The sequence below is a fragment of the Coptis chinensis genome, chromosome 9 (assembly GCF_015680905.1).
Source record: "Coptis chinensis isolate HL-2020 chromosome 9, ASM1568090v1, whole genome shotgun sequence".
NCBI classification, from domain to species: domain Eukaryota; kingdom Viridiplantae; phylum Streptophyta; class Magnoliopsida; order Ranunculales; family Ranunculaceae; genus Coptis; species Coptis chinensis.
Window position 1 is genome coordinate 65,846,915 of NC_141464.1, and position 22,123 is coordinate 65,869,037.

The window sequence follows — 22,123 nt, forward strand, 5'->3', positions numbered from 1 at the left end:
GAAAACCCCTCCCGATTGTACATTCATTTTCATGGAAAAGTCGACACAAAATAACAACCATAGGCGAATCATGCATCTCATTGTTGGCAAACAAAATATCTTCAAAACTCCCAAGATTTCCAGGCGTATTGCTCTTTGACAACCTCCAATTTGAACCACTTCCCTCGTAAAGTTCCAAAGTATAAACTCGCTCGTAAGTCTGCCCAGACGAGATTATGACAGGGTTATACATGAGCTGCAACGAAATTGAACACCTCAACTTCTCAGGTGGTACAACCATTTGCCCCGATCTCCTACCACTAGGCTTAAATTTAAAAGAACTCAACTTTGAGAACTTTTGTTTAAGGACGATGAAGAAGATGGTGGTGGTGGTCCCATTTTGTTGTTGTTAGGGGTATTATTTTGACTTTTGAGGAGAGGGAGAATGAAAGTAGCTGAAATTCCAAATATTTCGAATTAGCTAAAATTTATGAAATTTTGAATTGTCGTGGTACCGATATTATGAAATGGAATGTAGCTTAGGTTGCACATTTTGCCACATCATCTCCTAGTGTTATGTTGGGTGGAAAATACGAAAAAAGAAAATTGAAAATAAATGGACACATCATCACTTAACTGGCGAATGCTAACAAATTGCTAGTTTTGTGAAATCGAAAATAGTATATTGATACAAGTGTTAAAAAAATAGTATGTTGATACAAGTGTTAAGAGGATCTAAGTACGTTGTATATTTCTGTAATTAAGCCAAGATTGAAACATAAACTTGAAATGAAAAAGGTTGAATTGAAGAACAAAAAGTAAAAACAAAACTTGAATGTAAATGACTTGAAAATAAATATTACACTACTCCTACATGACACTGGAATAAGTCTAGGTGCATTTTTTTCTCTTACTTTTAGGTTTTTATACCCCTACTTTTACAAAAGACTGATTTGCCCTCTCCCTCTATAATCAAGACACCTCACCATGTTGTTTTATGCTTTTCCTTTTTCATATCTTCTTGAGCAAGCTAGGTTTTGAGCAAGTCTTTTTTTGTAGCAAGGTCATCCATCTCTGGTCTTCTGAGTTAAGGACGTGACTTTTAGTTCTCTAGTTTTGAGTCATTGACCTTTAACTTTGAGTTTGACTTTTTTAGTACTTTTTCATAGTAGCTTTGAGTCTTCATAATAAGCGTTAATAAGGTTCCTTTTGGCGCTAAGATGCAGCTTTTATGATAAGTGGTCTGAAATGGTCTGTAACTTGAAAAGGTAGTAAAAACTATGAGTTGTCTTTTCATTATGCATAAGAAGGGCTGTAATGCAGTAATATAAGGATAATAAAACGCACATTTGGGAGCTGATCACCACCCCTAAATAGCATTTTACTTGTCCTCAAACAAGGATAAGAGAAAAAACTAAGATCACAAATGAGTGATTTATTATTTATTATACTAATCTCCTTTCGTAGAGTGCGATTGTATTGACCATATGCAACAAGGCCTTACACCACTAGGAATTCCCTAGTGGACAACCTTAAGCCTTATGAGAGTTTTCCAGAGAAGCTACTCACAAACTTCTTCTATCTAGTACAAAAGGTCTTGTTTCCTTATTTATTCTCAGAAGCCTATACATCTCATTAGCGGAAAATAAGGACAGACTCCTTTGAACTTAGAATAGCATGTATATAGTTATTTAATCATCTAAAGATAAATGCACAAACATGAGGAATGAAATGCAAAAACAGAGTTGTTTCGGAAACTCTTGGAGAGCGTCCTTAAGGTGGGTTCTCATAGGGATGTGTTAAAACACAAACTCTCTGATAGATTCACTCAAGTTTCATTCTCTCAAATGCAGCGGACATTTATATTCCTCACATACACGAATGACATCCAAATGAAACCGTGGTCGATTGATTACACTTGCCACTTACTATCACACTATCCTATTCCTAATCAAGTTAGATGTCTTTTATTAGGAGTTACGGGGCTAGGGTGATGGTTTAGAAAGAAAAAGAAAGGGAAAAAACAAAATATGATAAGTTGAGAAATTCGGTATTCAAGATACTTGTAAGTAGAGAAGAATCTCGTTTTGTTTTTTGCTTCCGAATTGTGATTCATTCTTTAGCCTTTTGGATTTGTGACTCCATATGATTTTGAATTTTGGGAGTTCTAACTTTGTTTTTGTTTCTTTTTTTTCTTTTGTTTATGATATCGTCTCCTTTTGATTTTGAACTTTTGGGAGATTTGATTTCTCACTCCTTTGATTTTTTTCTTGGAGTTTTGGTTTTTGATGGGTCTTTCTTTTCTTTTCGAAGCAACTAACTGATTTATTTTTGTACAAGGTCTTCTCTTCCCTTTTTCTGATATCCATCCAATTCTCAACTCGTCAACTTGGTAAGTTTTTTATTGTGTGTTGTAACGGGTTAGGAATTTATGGCGAAAAATAAAAAAGTTTTTAGAAAATTGTGAAGGCTCAAAAGTAACTAGAGGAAAACTATCTTTTTGGATTTTTAATGTTTATTTGGCTATATCGATCCAAAAAGGGCCTGAATTCTCTCCTAGGATATGACATGGTGATCAAGCAAGTGGACGTGTGGTATTTCTATCCGGACATCCCTTGTGTCATCATTCAATAATCATTCAGATGAAGCTTTTGGCTAGATTCTCATAGGATATGGAACTTAATTGTTATAACCTTGGTCTTGAAAACTCACTGCTATATACAATCAAATGCTTATGCATGCCATTCGTGAAAAGAAGTAGAAACTATTGTACATATATTAGTCTAAGTTCGAAGAACGAATCCTTACTCTATTGCTATAATGAAACTTTTAGACTATTTATTCATCATAGAAAAGGAAACAAAGCTTTTAATACTAAACAGAAAATAAAAATAAAAATTGGTCTTTTTTGAAATTTTATTTAAGAAAGGAAGAAATATATTACTATATCTAATATAAGAATTGTCTAGTTTTTGCGAAATGTTACTATACCACCCCCAAATAGAAATATATTTTGTCCTCAAAGTATGAAGAGATAAAGAAAGACATTACCATAGAAACATGAGCAAAAATGACGATACACCTGTATTCTGTTTTTCATAATGAAAAAATATCACCCCTAAATAAGTTTGGGGCGTGGGTTGTTTGATATAAAACGAGAAATACATGATTTATTTAATTAATGATTTACATAATTATTCAACTATGAAATTTTTGGGTTTTGTATTTTTGAAAACATATGTAATGCAGAAACGAAAAATGAATTTTTTTTGGCATGATATATATATATATATATATATATATATATATATATATATATATATATATATATATATATATATATATATATATATATATTACCTTCTACTTATATACCAAATTCCGCATAAGAAACAAATTAAAACAAGCAGATGATATTAAAATTATACTAATAGTTATAATTATACATAAGTGCAAAAAGAAAAGAAAACAAACAAAATGAAAATAAAACATAAACTATCTATACGGACACTAGGGAGCTGCCTAGTCAGAATCCGTACGTGACTTGTCATGACATCGAGAAGATCCTTTTTCTCGCTGACGTCGGGTCTTAGAATGTTTATCACTATGCGGGAGTGCATCTCTAATGCTGTGCAGTGTCCTTGTGACACTGCTGAAAAACATCGCTGCTCCGGCTGGAAACACTGTTGCTCCTCTCTGAGGGTTTGCTGAGCCGCTATAATGACTTGCTGCCTTTGTCTGAGGTGGACTTGCTGGTGCAGAATCCTTTGGCCCTCATGGAGGAAATGAATTCCGTTCATGGACTGAGTGAACTGTCGAGTGGCACCTTCAGCGAAGTAGTCCACTGGCTCGGTAGCGCGTGCTTGCTCGGCAGCAGGTGGATGAAAAACAGGTAAAGGAAAGAAACGAAAAAGAACTGAAGAGAAATATATACAAACAATGGAAGGAAAAATTTTAATTGATTTTTTTGGGTTTTGAATATTGATTTTAAAAAGGTGGGTCATTTTAAGTAAGATTCCCAAGACTTGTTCAAGTTTTTGAAATCTTGAGTCAATCCCAACCAGATGGTTGGATTACTCTCTTCAGTTGTGCTCGGTGAGTAGGTGGCTGGCACATGAAAACCTTGAAAACTGAATTTTCACTATGAGGTTGAAGACCAAGGCAAGTTGGTGTTTGACAGTTCGAGCACCAGTCTTCTCTCATAGCTCGTCTCTTACGTGCATATGAACTCTTATCCAAACCAGGAATGGTTTTTGGTATATGTGTCCATATCTTCAGTTGCAGTTATCTAGGAAGTGCTTGCACACGATCATTGAAATTGATCCATCTAGGCTTGCTAGGTGGAGGGTTTTTGTTCTTAACAGAAGACTTTTTTGGAATTTTTTTGAAAGTTTTTAGAAAGAGAGATTGAGAAGGGGAGATATTTTGAGAATTTAAAAGAAAGGGAGAATGTTTGAAATTTTGTACAAGTTTGAGTCTTTTAACGTCAGATTCTCGAGACAAATAGAGAAGTGGAGGCAAAAGATAGAATTAAACAGAGAATAATATCACTTTGGGATACTCTATTTGTTTAATTCTCGTTTGGAGATGTCTCGTCTTTTTCTATTTTTTTTTGCCAAGCAAAGATATCTCTAACCATATAGAGATTTTGACAAGAAGATAAAATTATACATGAATCCGGTATCATTTTGGTTACTCCGGGGCATATAATTTTCATTTTTATATCCTCTAGTTTTGAAAACTATAGAGAGATGTTATAAGATACTCGTACTCAAAAGCTGTGATTCTAAACACTAATTTTTTTGAAAACAAATCATAATAGTAATCTCAGGCAACTTTCGTGTTGGCTTTGGGGTGAACCCAATTTAGACAGACAGAGCTTCAGCTACGTGAGTTGGGGGATTTACTGCACAAGACATGAAATGTCCTGAATCGTGCGAATAGCGCAGTGATATAGGCGACCCTTAATAAGCAAAAACTGATCTCAAACCGCCCCTAAATTGCCTTTTTCTAGGGATTGGTCTGTGTATAATCCATTGCCCATTTTGTTTTTGGAAAATCACATGACTATTGTATTGAGAATCTTGCATTAATAGAATGGAGAAAACAACTATTTTGAAAAAAAAAAGTGTAAAATAAAGAAAACGAAAATTGTATACTCGCTCTATAGATTCACACTTACTCAAACGACGAGTAAAAAGTGTTTTACAAATAATATGCGAGATAGACATGGACTAAGGCTCTGACACTTACAACCACACACTCCAAATGGAGGGTTTGGTTATCTTATTGCTGTATTCCTTTTTAAGAAAAAGATGGAATGGAAGGAAAAGGGGAAGGCATACATCTCAGAAAAGAGGATTTAATCCTCGTAGACAGGAATACTCATGAAATAAGTTTTTGTGCTCCAGCTTCGTTCACATCACTTGTTGCTTCAAAGGCTGTGTTTGTTGGTTTAGGATTTATGATTGCTTGTCCAGGGAACGCACCTTTCTGGGTTTTGCCTTGGGCTAACAAGTTTAGAGATTGTCGCATGGATGCTGGGATTTAAGTTTGTTGTTGCATGACCGATATCATTATTTCTGTGGGCTTATCTGTTTGGACACTAGTTGGTGGTGTAACTGGAACTAGGTCTCTTTGGTTGTTGATATGTGGGTTTTAGTAGTTCTGATTAAATTGGGATGGAACCAATGCTCTGTTCTGATTGTTATAGTTATCTTGTTCTTGTATGAATGTATTTGGTGGTTTGATGTGGTTGTTGAAACCTGGAGGTGGTTGGGTTTGTGGATTATTAGTTCATGTGACATTATGGTGTTGCCTCCATGGTGCATTTGGTACATTGAACGCACGGACTTCTTCTGGTGGAAGTGATGATAGGTTTGTGATTAAGGGACAAGTGGTATCTATATGATTTAAGTTTAAACAGAAATTGCATGGTGAGGTATTTATGTTCATGACAGGATGAGTGGTTTGGTCTTTTTGTTTGGTTGTGAGGGCATCTATCTTTCTTGTGAGGGTTTCGATTAAGGTTTTGATTTCTGGATCTGATTTCACCTCAAAAATACCACTAGCCTGACATTAATAGATCATGGTTTGAGTTGTGGTTTTTGTTGTTCATTTTAGATATAATGTGGAAAGAATGGTGATGGAGAAAACCCCACCTTTTTCTTGATTCCTCTATTGTTTTTGGGTTTGTTTTTTATTTATAATGAGGTTGAGAACTAGCTATTGTTGTTTTTATATTGAAAACATGGAAATAAGAGTTATTTGATAATGAAAAGCATGAAGAACTTGATATGAACAAGGTAACTTGGTTAGCAAGTTATACTCATTTGATTGATTCAAATGAGTATAACCAACTTGGTTGGGTGAATAAATGAAATAAAAGATGTTTTGAAGAATTATTGTTATGAAAAACAAGATAACACAACTTGAATGAAAAAAAACCAATAAAATTTAACAAAGCTTCAAGCTTTAAGTAATGAAAATGGAAAATAAGGTAAATAACAATTAAACTATTAATTTAAAACTTATTAATCTACTCCTAATGACCAAAGATTAATTCTAGAATAAGTTCTCTCTCCTCTCACTTTAGCTTATATACTATACCATTTACATATTACAACTTTGCCCTCATCCTTTAGAAATAAGACACCTCATTAGGGTTTAGGTGTCTTCTTGAACAAGCTCGCTAATAATGCCCACTTTTGAGTTGAGGACATAATCTTTGTTCTTTTGGGTTAAGGACATGATCTTCTGTCTTTTGGTTTTGAGTCCCCAACTATTGACCGTTAACTTTGACCTTGACTTTTTGGCACTTTTTCTCCTAAGCTGGAATTTTCCCAAGCAGCGTCGATAACACTCCTTTTTGCACTAAAATGCATGTATTAGGAATATAAGTCCTAAATGACCTGTATCCTGCAAAATATAGCAAAAACTATAAATTGTATGTTCATTAAGCGTAAGAAGGGCATATTTGAAGCATTGTAAAGGTAATAAAATGCACATTTGGAGAGTGATCATAGCCTTAAATGTAATGGGCTAGGTTGTTCTAGAATTGTAATGGGGTACTCTTTTCTGCTTGGTTTTCAAGAAAGATTAAAGCTTCGGTTACACCTCTATCTAAAAAATTACCATTACTCATGATGTCGAGGGTTACTTTGTATTCTTGGAGAAGACCTTTGAAAAAACATTAGACAATAGTAGATTTTTCTAGTTTATGGTGAGGACATGAATAGAGCAGGTCAGAAAATCTATCCCATGCTTCGAAAAATGTCTCACTCGGATTCTGTTTGAAGAACTGTATCTTGCTTCTTATCTTTTATATTTTCTTCGGTAGAAAGTACTTCTTCATGAAGGAGAACACAACCTTTTCCCATGTATCGAAAGAATCAGACTTCTGAGAAAGAAGCCATGTGTGACTTGTACTAGGCTACTAGCTAGAGTGAAAGGAAACAGTCGTAGCTTCACTTGATCGTCGGTGACGCCCGGAAGGTGGAAAATATTACATACTTCATGTATCTGGCGTAGATGTTTCTACGATAACTCGTGTTCAAACCTGTGAAAAATGGGTAGAAGATTGAACACGTTTGGAGAAATGCGAAACTCGTTCGTGAGCGGTGTGAGTCGTATACAAAATGGAGGTCCATCTTGCAACGATGTGTAGAAGTTGGAGAGAGGCTCTTCAGCTTGCACGACTTTATTGGCCATCTTTGTAGGTGGGGGATGAGAAATTGGGGATTCTCTAGGACGACGTGCTTTCCTACGTGAGTAAGTTTTATGCTCGCTAAACCTTGTAATGTCTGAACGTAGCCTGAACGTAGTATCATGCACTTTAGCAAGACTAGCAAAACTACCTAAAATGGGCAAACGATGTAGTGGATGCTCAAACAATCGAAATTCGTTTTTGCAAGTTGGAGTTTTGAAAATCTTTGCTGGGTCTATAAATTACAATGCCCTGTTCAAACGAACAATTGGGCTCGAAACTAGGATGGATCTACTACACGACTTAAAAGAGTAAACAATCACTTCACCAAGTAGTGTGCTACCAAGAATCTCACTCACGATGAATCTGGGGGAGGGGAGTGAGGAAGGAAGTTGGTCTACCAGAATATGGTAACTTATTACTCTAAATTCTTGTGGCTATATTTTTGTCATTTTCTAGAGGAGCGTGACTACTTTAGGCTCTAGTTGATTGATTTAATTTGATTGTTTGGTCTAGGCTTCAAGAATCAAGCAAATTCCGTTTTATCTATATTGGGGAATGACTTCCCAATGGTTGTTATGTGGCTCGGGTTCAGCCTTATGCATGAATTGAAATTGCAGTGCGAAAATTAAAATCAAATAGTCATGTAAGCATGCTTGAACACACAAGGTATCCTCTTACATGGGCTTCGAGGAGGTTTAGAGTTTACCTCTCAAGCTGTGCTTACACGCTGCTTGAGGAGAAGGCGACGTTGGTTGGCACGTGATCGAGAATCAGGCCCAACCGTTCGAGCGTATCTTATTTTAGGTTACAAAAAAACCTACTTATAAAGCCCACAATCTGGGTTTTTAATAAGGGTCCTGTTATTAACAGACACACAATTGTGTTGGGCAGACCCCAACCCAAATTAGGGTATGCAATTGTTTTGGGCACTACACACCATCTAGTACACCCCCCACACCCAAAACCGATCTCTTAAACAAAACCGAAAAAATTGGAAAAACAAGTTAAACTAAAGAACCCATATTCGTCTCCTTCATTCAACAAGTTAAAACTCAATAATTACAGCATTCCCATAGAAAAGATTTCCTCAAAATAATAGAGCAATTTAAAAGGTATGCAAGGAATCGACTAGACAGTCATTATTTCAAAATATTGCTTTACATCTTGAGTATGAACTATAAAATTAAGGCTGTGTTTGTTTAGTGGCAAATGGGGGTGACAAATTTTATTTTCCCACTAGATGCACCATTAACCAGTGTTTGGCTGCATTTAAGGTAGTGGCAAACACTATTTATATTTTGCCCAACAAATGAAATTTTCCCACAGTTTAGGGGGGGATTCTATTTTCCCACTAGAGAATTCACCCCCCCCTAAACTCATTTGCCAGTGGGAAAATCACCCAAATTTTCCCACTAGGGCAAAAATATTTTCCACTATCTATTGCACTCATCTCCCTCTCTATCACTCGCATCTCTCACTTCGCTCGATTTTTCACTCAAATAACTCAAACTGGAAATCTATGGTTTAATGCGATAGTTAGCATTTCCGGGTGGCACTGCCGTCGGGCTATAGAAGGTAATTGTGGGTATTGATTTTGCATTTCGTTTCCGCTGATTTGGTAATTGCAATACATAGTACTATTGAAGGATTTGGTATGCTGTGGTGTAACTTTAGTTAATGTTGGGCGAGGAAACGTTTGATTGATTGTCAGATACGAAATTAGTAAGCCATGGGTTTTGATTTAGGTTCTTTAACATTTGTGGATCTTGTGGTGCTTGAATGGGGTGATTAATGTTATGTCTAGTATTTAGATAACTTTAATTGTTGGTGTGAACTGGTGTAAATCTTGTGCTTTGGTGATGGTCAGTAACTCAGTGCATTGATTGTTTGGTACATTAATTGTTTGGTATGAACGTGGATTAGTTATTGCTATGCAAGTGTTTGATTTAAGTTCTCAGTGACAATTTTAGCTTGGGAATGGTGTACATAAAGCGTGGTCTTGATGGATAGTAATTTCTAATTGTTTGTACTTCAAGTTAAGCATCTAGATACTCAACTTAAGTGGGGGTAAAGTTATGGAAGTCGGCAGATGGTGGAATTTAGCAGTTGAGAGTCGATAGCAGTTGATAGTGGAAATGGTATGGTTTGAGATTGTAGTTTGTGTTGTGATGGATTTAGTATTGGTTACACTTGGAATCAATGGTAGTATTTGCAGTCGGTACATGTGTACAACATTTGGATTGCAGTCGGTACTTAGTGTACGACATTGCTTTCTCAGATTTGGATTCAGTGTGTATGGTGATGCACTATTGCTGCTATGTGTTGGGTGTTGTTGCTGCTGAGTGCTGGGTGCTGCTTTCTGCCTGCTGCTGCGTGTGTTGGTGTTGTTTTCTGCTTGCTACTATTGTTGTTGTTGCTGCTGCTGCTGCTACCAAGTGTTGCAGCTGCTGCTGCTTGCTGCTTGGTGGTGGGAGTGTGGTGAGTGTGCTGGTTGGTGTGTGTGTGTGGACTGGTGTGATGGTGTAGTGGTGTAGGTGGCAGGTGGTTTAGTAGTGTGGTGGATTGGTGCTGCTGCTGCTACGACTTTTCCATATTTCTTACTAGTACATGGGAGGGGTATAAGAAGCATCAACTTCTTCTTCTTGCTCCAGCATGAACTGAATGCAAAAGAGCTGCCTTTAGTTTCCATTTGTAATTAATTTCTAATGTAACATCCCGAGCTTTTGAAAGCATCTATTGACTCGAAGAATATATGCCAGTTTTCTTTTGATATTTCACTTCTTAAAGGTGTGTTATCCACCCTTAATAATATATGATACTCTCCTGTATATCCAAGGCGTGACTTACTTCACAACACTTCTTTACAAGGTGTTGGGCTTGCATACAAAAGACTGGTGCATATGGTCTTTTGGGTCTACGCCAACATTCCATACTCAATCCCATATTCCCATGTCCCAACACCTGACTATCATGCGACAACATTCATAACACTTCTGAGATTGGTTTGTAATGAATTTGCATTTGCAAACTAGTCTTTGAATATCATCACAACATGAAATTTGTCTAATAGGTTTTTAACCTTTTTTTTTGGCTAAAGGTAATTGATTAATAAAAGAATAAGAGTTACATGGAATCTAAAGGGACAAGACAGAAAAAGAAAAAGGAATACAAGGTCATTACTAGATTATGTTTATCTAGTTAACAAAACGAAAATATGTAGTATAGTGGTTCTCCAATTTTTTTATGAAAGAGGGTCTAGATTCCCACCATATACTATCTCCCTGAGATAGAGCGGCTCCCTCGTTTGTACGGTATGCTCGCTCCCAAATTAGTCTCTCTCAAGATGGAGTGACATTTATCCATAATCCCATAAGAGATTTCCATATTTCCTTCACTCTCCAATGCATTTTGTTATTCTCGAAAGCGTGAACAACGGATGGAGTCGCATTCCACCCAAATATATCTCCATCCCGATTCGAGGCTTGCTTTACAGCCCACAATTGCCATTGTTTTACGCCATGTAGTTTGTGGGCGGTCCTCCGGTGGTTCCCGGGAATTCTCCTTTGTAGTTTGAACACAAACCCCCATCCCGATCGTCCTGGGTTTCCCCTTGAGCACCCGTCAGTATTTATCTTGAGTATACCCGGAGGGGGTAAGAGCCAAAAGCATTCGAAGATTTTTGGGGCTCTTCGAAGTTTGTGCTAGAGCTTGAAATGTCTGAGAATCTGGAGATCATGTACTGAATTTTCCATATGTCCCGAGGACTTATGATAAGCTCTTATGATCGCTCTCCTGATTAGGAAGCACACTTGTGGATAGCTTGAAGCTCTGTTATCGTACATGACTTTGTTTCTATTTTTCCACAAACTTACCATGATCGTCAATGAACACGCTTTCCACATGTCCAGGATGAGTGAGCTGTAATGTTTGCTTTGCTGTCGCACATCTGAAAATGACTCCACCTCTCGCTGTAATAGGTTTTTAACCTAACATCACTACAACTGCATTATTCAATGATTGTGCATCCTTAATTTGAAGTGTTTGATTGTGTATTGTCTTTAATTTTCTTTATTTTGTATTTTATTTTTAGCTTTTTTTAGACTTCATTGAGTTTGGAAACAAAAAAAAATATTATTTGTCATGGGAAAAAAAACCATGTAAACAAACACTGGCAAAATTGGCAAATTCCATATTTTCCCACTATAAATATTTGCAAACAAACATTGGCAAACTGATATTTTCCCACTACAAATTAGTCTGGCAAAATTCTAGTGGAAAAATACTGGCAAATCTAATATTTTCCCACTACAGGTTTGCCACTAAACAAACAAGTTTTTGCTGTTTTGGACAAAATGTTCCACGTCCTTGCGGATCTAGTACTGTCAAAGATTTACATTTGTGAATCTCACAACTAGAATAAAGTCACTTGTGGTGATCAATTATATACAGATGCATTGTTTCGAATTCAAAAAGGAGCCCAAATTATTGCAATAAGTTTTGTGACTTCAATATGATAAGAGAGTATATTCTACATGATTGTTTGTGCTGGTACTGGCTTCTTATACTTCAAGATTTCAACCTAAAGCGGGAAACGCCTAAATATCTCTTGTACTTACTTTTGTTTTGGTATATCATAACATCAGTGTAGTTTAAACTTCCAAATTTACCATCTTCCTAAATAAGACTAGAGAGATTAAAAGCTTTAAAGTGAAGAAATAACTTACAATGACATTAGGGAACTCCTAATTGGCCACTTCCAAATTACTCTGCTTTCCACGACCTTCTTTAAGAAAATAAAGAACCCGATGTTGAACTGTTTCCAACAAACAACAAATACCACAAAAAATACTGAACTAATCAAACAATGATAACAATAAAGAAAACCCAACAAAGCTAAACAATTTGCAACACCGAAATGAAGAAACATAACAAAAGACCATATTGAAGCTTGAAAAGTGATATATTGAAAAAAAAAAAAAAAAAATAATAATAATAAGAGAAAGAGCTGGTTTGAGTCTTTTAACTATTTATACAATATAGAGTTAATAGATACAGGGATAACTTGGATAACGTTGTAGATACTGGCCTGTTGGGCAATTTGGTGTTTTGAAGGATCTGAACTAAACAATCACATGTCCTTTTTTTGTTCAAAGTTCCAAACGGCCCAGTTATGCAGTTTGGTTTTGACTACCACGACCGAACCTTGCCGTTTTATGTTGTTACAAACGGCATTATCGTATCAAATGAAAACTTTTCTTTTCGAACGGCTACCATGAGCAAAACTAACACATACCAAACGGCCTACAGAAATCGTTTGAAACATAATTTTCTGGAAGTTCAAAATGGCAAGTTAATGCCATTTGGGTAGGTATACCACGAGTCATTTGAAGCATTTTTTAGAAACTCTCCAGGACAAATCGGAGAAGAAAGTAACTCATAAGGACATTTTTTTTTAATCATTCAACAAGGACCGGGTAGATGAAAGTTCAAGTAAACCCTTGACGCGAAATTAAAAATAGCTCGGGTACATGAAATGTCAAGTATACCCCTGGTACGAAATAATAAACGGCCCGGCCCAACCGAAACGACCTGGTGTATATAGTATGAACAATCACTGTTAATACATTAACATGAGCTATGAACACTCATTGTTCATATAAACAATCATTGTTGATTTTTCATACCTATTTGGAGTATGAACAATTAGTGTTCATACCTCAACATAATGTATGATCAGTAAAAACACCTATTGGAGTATGAACAATCATTGTTTATACCTCAACATGAACTATGAACAATCATTGTTTATACCTATTTGGGGTATGAACAATCAATGTTCATACCTCAACATAATGTATGATCAATAAGAACATTTATTGGGGTATGAATAATCATTGTTTATACATCAACATAAGCTATGAACAATCATTGTTCATACCAATAGGTATGAACAATTAATGTTCATATCTCAACATAATATATGATCAATAAGAACACTTATTGGAGTATGAACAATGATTGTTCATACCTATGGGGGTAAGGACAATGATATAGGTATGAACAATCATTGTTCATATGAGCTATGAACAATCATTGTTCATAATTGTTCATATAAACAATTATTGTTCATACCTATTTGGGGTATGAACGATCAATGTTCATACCTAAACATAATGTATGATCAATATATAAGAACACTTATTGGAGTATGAACAATAATTGTTCATATATGAAAAATAATTGTTCATACCTATTTTGGGTTGAACAATCATTGTTCATACATCAACATGAGCTATGAATAGCTATTGTCCATACATATATTAGGGTATGAACAATCAATGTTCATATGAACAATTATTGTTCATACCTATTTGGGGTATGAACAATCAATGTTCATACCTAAATATAATGTATGTTCATACCTAAATATAATGTATGATCAATAAGAACACTTATTGAAGTATGAACAATCATTGTTCATACCTATTTGGGGTATGAACAATCAATGTTTATACCTTAAAATAATGTATGATCAGTAAGAACACCTATTGAAGTATGAACAATCACTATTTATACCTCAACATGATCTATGAATAATCATTGTTCATACATCAATATATTGTATAAGGTACGTTCACCTATTTGGGTATGAACAATCATTGTTCATACATCAGCAGAAGGTATGAACACTCATTGTTCATAGTAAAATGACATAAAGGGTAAAATCAAAAAATATTTATTTTAAATCTGGGCCATTTGTTCTTGAAGGTTATTTTCTCGCGAAAATTGGTTTTCAGGGTTATTTTCACCAAAAATTTGTCCCTGTGAGTGATTATAAAAAAACTATATCCTCTAGAGTTGTTTTGAATCGAAATTGGGCATTGGGACCATTTTTATTTTTTTTTTTTTTGGATAAGTCCAAAATGGCAAGTTAAAAAATTTCCTGGTTTGAAGCATTTTTTTTTTGGTGAAGTCCAAAACGACAAGTGGGGTTGATGTTTTAGAAAGATTTCAAACATTTACTAAAATTTTGAAAGGGGGGAGGTGTTGTTTTGAAAAATCAAAGAAGTTAGGTATTTTAGGATGTAAGGGCAATAGGAGGTTGCAACAAGTTACCCTTGATGTGGTTGGGGGGTGCCCAACACAAAACAAGATTTTGAGGGCAATGGCAAACTTGTAACAATTTTTTTTTCTGGAGTCTGCCAAACATAAAATGGAAGGTACCCGTAGCAGATACCTTTAATAATTTTACAACTTTGCATTCAAGGGCCCAAAACATAAAAGTACAACTAATACTAATACTAATACTAATAGATTAATTATATTTACTAGAGCTAATCGTAATTAGAGTGTTGATTACCAAGTTGATTCAAAGTGTGCGAATGTATGATTCACGACTCGCCTCGCATACTTGAACTTCCCAAGGAAATGAAAACTCTAATCCTTGGTAAGTTGCACAACTTCAACCAAGTGATCAACTTATGCTAACATACATAACTAACATAACCTAATATTTTTTATATTTTCATTTATATTTATTTATTTATTTATCTATCTATCACAACAAAGTCCATTAATTTATACTATTCTATTATAAAATCCGGTTCTGTAGTTGAAACCACAAGACAAATTGGATCAAATTGTGAAAAAACGGTAGCAAGGTGTCTGGAGGTGGCTGGGGTGACGGTCCACGAGCGGTGTCCCTACCGGTTCTGGAGAAGTTTTTTTTCCTTCCCAGCAGCTCCAGCTCCTCTCCAGTAGTTCAACTCCGTGCCTGGATTTGAAATAAAATAGATCGATCAGTATTAAAAAAATAATGAAATGAAATGATGAAAAAATTGAAAAACAAGAAATGGATGGGATAGAATGATACTTCCTTTCTTAGAGCTCAACCAAGAATCATCTTTTTTCAATCCAAAACGGCGGTGCCATTTGAAGTTGTTGTTTAGTGGTAAGTGTATTCAAAAAATTGAAGATGAGGTTCACCATAAATTGTTTAGAAGATGGATTGATGGGAGTTTATGAAGAAGAGAAGGTAGGATTCTTAACTTTCATGACTTGTTTTTGAATGACTCAAACTTTGTATTAAAACTTTCTAAACTTAAATGAAACAACTTTGATTGATGAATGAAAACTTTGAGTGAAGATTGAAACATAAATTTGAAATGAAACAACTTTGATTGAAGATTGAAACATAAATTTGAAATGAAAAAAATTAAATTGAAGAACAAAAAGTAAAAATAAAATTTGAATGTAAATGTAAATGACTTGAAAATAAAGATTACACTACTCCTACATGACACTAGAATAAGTCTAGGTGCATTCTCTCCTCCTACTTTTAGGTTTTTGTACCCCTAGCTACCTTTACAAAAGATTGATTTGCCCTCTCCCTCAACAATCAAGACACCTCACCATGTTGCTTTATGCTTTTCCTTTTGATTTTTCATATCTTCTTGAGCAAGTCTTCTTTTGTAGCAAGGTCATCCATCTCTAGTCTTCTGAGTTAAGGACATGACTTTTAGTTCTCTGGTTTTGAGTCCTTGACCTTTGACCGTTGACTTTTACTTTTTCAGCACTTTTTTATATCAGCTTTGAATCTTCATAATAAGCGTTAATAAGGCTCATTTTGGTGCTAAGATACAACTTTTATGATAAGTGGTCTGAAATGACATGTAACCTAAAAAGACAGTAAAAGCTATGAGTTATCTTTTCATTATGTGTAAGAAGGGCTATAATGCAGTAATGTAAGAGTAATAAAACACACATTTAGGAGCTGATCAGGGTGACCTGATGAGAGAGTAATTCCACACGTGGGAAGCCAGCGGAGTAGTAACTAAAGATGCAAGTGATGCTATTTTTACAAGTACTGCTCCTGTTAAGGTGATTGGGATCAGTCTGTGGTGCCAAAAGAATTTGTTAATGCTCTTGATGGTATTGAGCCCCGGAAAAAGATTGAATTGACATGAAATAAATTTAACTGTAGCTCTTGTTTGATCGATCCTTGAAGAAGATATTGATCTGGTAAGAAATTGAATTGAAATTACCGAATAGATTTGGAGTGTATAGCTTTCAGTGATCCGTTTGCCCGTTTGCCAGCTTGTCAGTGGCATGGTGATTCTGCACTAAATTGACCCTAGTAGTGTAGGTTCTTAATTAGTTATAAGTTTCTAACTCAAGAGAGCGTTCTAATTCAAATTTCTACACTGAATTGATCCTAAAAGTATATGTCCTCAATTAATGAGAAGATTGTAGCTCAAGAGAGCATTCTGATTCAAATTTCTACACTGAATTGATCCTAGAAGTATAGGTCCTCAATTAGTGAGAAGATTGTAGCTCAAGAGAGCGTTATGATTCATATTTCTGCACTGAATTGATCATAGAAGTATATGTTCTTAATTAGTGAGAAGATTGTAGCTCAATAGAGCGTTCTGATTTGAATTTCTGCACTGAATTGATCCTAGAAGTATATGTCCTCAATTAGTTAGAAGATTGTAACTCAAGAGAGCATTCTGATTTGCATTTTTGCACTGAATTGATCATAGAAGTATAGGTCCTTAATTAGTGAGAATATTGTAAACTACTATGTCTGAGTAGTGTTAGATTTGGAGACCGCAATTTAGATATTGGTTGATAGTTACCCTTTTGGGGGTGTTACTATGGTTGATGGTTTTATTTTTGATTGGTACTATGGTTGATAGTTAGCTTTAAGTTGGTGTGATTGTAGCTAGCCCCAGTTTAATTTGGAGCTTGACTGACCTGTTAAAAACGCGCTAGCACCAAGGAGTTAGTACAAACTAATTATTACACATCAATATCAATTGTAATAATTTATGGAGATGTATGTTGTATTGAGCTGGACTGGATATGGCCAGATGGCTATAGCTAGCCCCAGTTCAGAGATGGTTGAAGCTAGATAACCCCAGTTTGCAGATGTTGTAGCTAGCCCCCAGCTTGGAGGTTGATATGTAGGCAGCTCGCGTGAACCCAAGCTCAGTCAAAACAATACTTTCCACCATCTTTCTCCATTCCCTTATATTTGTATGGTTCTACAAAAAACGAGCATTTACATTGGCGCCGTCTGCGGGTCACATTTATTGAAAACTCAACTTCTCTTTCGTTAGTTCAAAGCTTTTTCAAGACCATGAAGCATGGTGATTGTCCACTACACTAGAATTGTGGAATTAGGACGGCCTATTGAGACAAGTATTCTTGTCTTAAATTTAAGATGAGCTTTTGAGTCCCAAACATGAGAAAACCCATTACGAGGCCTTAGCTAGCCCAAAAAATAGACGACAACTTCTTTTGTCCTCAATCTAGGACGGGCAAAAGTGTATCTAATTTTATTTGAAGCCGTCGCCACTCAATTGAACCTTAGTTGCCTCAAAACTAAAAATTTTGCCTTCTTCTTCCAACCTCCAAAAACCCTTGTCTTGCTAATTTTTTTTTTTTTTTTTTGAAACTTCTTCGACCCATCAATGATTTATCCATCGACGAAAGTATTCAATCCACACCAACTGTAGTCTTCCTCCTTATCTCTTCCTTTCTTGGATCAGTGTACTTCATCTCCTTCCTATAAGGCTTCAAGGTACGATTTTTCTTTCCTATTGATTGGAGATTCTCTATTTACCAGTTAATAGCATTTGGATTGATTTTTCGTTTTTAATTTTTGTTTGTTTGTGGAGCAGAATCTCCAATCAATAGGAGCTCTTTTTGTTTGTTTGTTTTTAATTTACCAGTCAAAAAACTGGTTGACCAGTGCTGAGAAATTGACTTTGGTGTTGGGGTAGACCTGAAAATCCTTGAATGTGTTGGGTTTACACTCATTTGGAACATAAAATTCCAAGGTTAGCTAAACCCTTATTTTGTGTTTTGGTCTGTTACAAGTTTTACGAATTCAAATACATATTGAGTAATAGGATGTGATTCATATGATGAAATTATACAATTTGTGCTGGATTTCCCAAGGTCTCTTGATAAGAGCCCAAAACTGTAGTTTTAACCCCTTAACAATAATACTTTTAGACCAATTATGCGAGTAATAAATAAGAGTTAATGTTGATTATGTGTTTTTATGTATTTCAGGCATTGAAGTCAATTATATGCAGAAATGTGCCAATTTGGCGAGATAAAGGAGCAAGAGTTGGTTGCTAAGAAGTTCTGTGATTAAAGGCCAAGATTCAAGGAGAAAAAGGCCTTTGTAAAAAGCTGAAAAGTCAAAGTCAACGCGGGTAGAAACAACACACAAAAGTCAGCAGAACTTCCGAAGACCATATCTTTGGACTCAGGCCTTGGAATTAGGCGTACTTTATGTCAAAACGACCGCTCGGAAAGAGCTTTCTAATGGTTTAAGCCTTGACCCAATCAAAGGAGCATAAGTGAATGAAAAGTCTGTTGAAGTCAAAGCTAACTGAAAAGAGCTCTGTGGACTGAAGAAATTGGGCTTTGGGCTTGATTTTCCGGCCCAAAACATGGCTCCTCAGCTTATGTACGAAAATGTGGATCTGGCCTCCTCCATTTCCACACACAAGACTTAACTCTTAAGCATCAATTAGCTTAGGATAGAGGGGAGCCATTAAAGCATAGTTTTTTTCTAGATCTAGTTTTGAGAATTTTTAATTAGTTAATTAATTAGTTTTCATACCTTGTTTTAATTTAGATTATTGAATCATTCTTATTCTTTCATTAGATTAATAAAAATAGTTAGTTCTTGATAATTTCAATTTTTGTTATTTTAAAATTGCTTAGATCTAATTTCAATTCTTGGTTTGTTAATGATTTCTTAGTTATTAATTTAGATTTCAATTATTGTTTAGTTGAATTTAATAAAGTTAGAATCTTTATATTATGTCTTATTCAATTTCGATTGGAAATGAGAGCATAATGATTCTAGGCTAAACCTCCATTAGAGGGGGTTGAAGAAGCCTTGATGAAGATTGATCGTTGTTAACTTAGAAATCATCGTGATAATCTATTCAATTCTAGAAAGTGATTAGTTCACCATGAGAATGGGTTTGGTTGCTTCACATGCTAGTTATTAATTGGTAGAGATTGCAATGTATAATTAGGGATTAGAAATACCATTTTGATATGCGAAAGCATGGAAATTTGGATTACGACGAATCTTTGTTAGTTGATTAAGTCGAGTTAAAGTGGAATCAATCCCCCCTAATTTCTTATCATATAGTATCAATTTAGCATTTCCGTAATTGAATTAGCATATCTTGTTATTTGAATTTGCATCGTAGTATAATCCCACCATTACTCTCATTAGACTTTGGATAGATTCGCAATATTAGAAAACATTGAATGCTAAAGAACTAGGAGTGGAACGAATCTTCTATTCCAACTCTATTTCAATAGTATCGAGAGTAGAAATCTTTGATAAACACTATTTTCGTATAAGTTTTAGTTTTATTTGCGTTTGAATTTTATCATTTATTCGTAAGTAGAGTTAATAAAATTTTACGTTTACCAAATGGCGCCGCTGCCATCTTAGTTCCCTTTAGTATTTGTTTTCTTTAGAATTGTTAGTCTTCCAAAGTCCCAAAACCCACCCACCCTTGTTTGATTCTAATTGTGGTTGTCCATTTCAGCAGTGAAATTTTTCTTCGCAAAATTACGCGGAGCGCGACCCACGCCCTAGGCAGCCTAAATTAGAGCGCCACCCGCCCCGAAACGCCTGGAACTCAAGTTTTTAGCTGAGCGCGACCCGCACCTTGTAAAGGCAAAACTCGAATGCCTGGACCTTGAGTTTTTCCCTGAGCGCGACCCGCGCCCTACCAAGGTTAAGTTCGAGCGCGACCCACGCCCAAACGCCTGGAACTCCAACTTGACCTGAGCACGACCTGGGCCCTACCTAGGCCTATTCTGAGCGCGACCTGCAACCTCTGCTGAAACTGCTCGATTTCCACTGGTTTGTTTCAAACTTCGATTTCTTCAAGGTTTTCAGCATTCTATAACTTGTTATATACACTAAACACGCGTATACAATACGCTATTCATAAGCGAAGCAAGGAGGCATTCAGGTACTTCGTTCTTCAAACACCTCGCATCTCCTGTTAGAGGTTCATACTAGCATATCAGGACTGTTTGGAGTGTTGTTGTGTTTCGTTAAGAGTGGTCTTAGCCTTGCATGAGATTAAGGTCAGGCCGAAGAAAAATACCTAATGTAATCAACATGCAATGTAAAAAAACATGCCATTCTAGTATACCGCTCACTACACCTCTAGCTAATATACCACACACACCATTTGAAATAATGGCTGAAGAAAGAGAGTCTCCTCTCTCTGACTTTTACAAAGCTTTGAACGATAGCCCTAAATCTTGCATCGTTCTATCGGACTCAGTGGGGGATTTCCGAATCCCCCCAAATATATTTAATTTGTTACCCATTTTTCATGGGTTAGACCATGAAAAGCCTTATCACATTACGCGTAGGATTGACCAAGTCCTTACATTACATTCCACCATCCTACGGTTGGTCTTTGAACAAATTAAACCGAGGGTATTTCCTTTCACTTTAGCCGATAAAGGCGTCTTGGTTAACCGCCTAAGCGCCCTAATTACGTGGACTCGTGGGCTAAACTTGTTCAACTATTTATGGAACATTTTTACCCACCATCAAGACCGATGAAATGCTTTCCAAGATTCATTTCTTTTGACGTAATCCTCATGAATCATTTTCAGGAGGCTTGTAATCGTTTCACCGATTTTCTTATAGAGTGTCCACACCATAACCCAGCTTAAAGACACGTTAGTTCGGTGCCTTTTTCAAGGACTTCTACACCACTATAAAAAAGTCCTCGACATAATGAATGGGGTAGTTTCTTAAGTAAAGGGAGCCCTCGAGGCTTATAAATTTTTAGTAGATCAAACTAAGCATAATAATAACTGGGGGGGGGGTAGTGATGATTTCTCCCGTTAAAGCTAGTTCTTCACATCGATTAAAAGCCCGATATGTTTGAGATGAAACCTGATCCTGAACTTAAAAATTTAATCGAATCTCTCACTAAAAAGGTAGAGGCTATTTCTGTTCAACAAAAGTCTATTCCCGTCATGAATGTCAACTCCAATCCATGTAATTTCTGTTTGAGTCCTGAGCATCCAGACTCCTATTGTCCTCTCGCTTACGAACAACAAACATTACAACAAGATAACGTTTGCTCAATTAATAGTTATCCTATCCCTAACGCCCCTTGGAGATAACATCCCAACTTTAGTTGGTGAAATAATCAACAAGTAACACCTCCAGGGTTTAATAATCAAAATGTTAGGCCAGCAAACAATTATAACCAAGCCCCACCACGACAAGGTCAAGGACAAGGTCAGGGTAATTATAATAATTATAACAACAAAGCCCCACCATGACAAGGACAAGGTCAGGGTAATTATAATAATTATAACAATAATAATTATAATGCTAATAGAGGTATCGTT

General features: G+C 35.9%; 1 non-coding gene across 1 annotated transcript; it reads left to right on the forward strand.

Moving 5' to 3' along the window:
• The first annotated feature begins 7,193 nt into the window (after nucleotides 1-7,193).
• On the forward strand, nucleotides 7,194-7,300 carry LOC147477433 (small nucleolar RNA R71). Its single transcript, XR_015209946.1, has one exon. It is a non-coding gene; the product is annotated as a small nucleolar RNA R71 (small nucleolar RNA).
• Nucleotides 7,301-22,123: the final 14,823 nt, after the last annotated feature.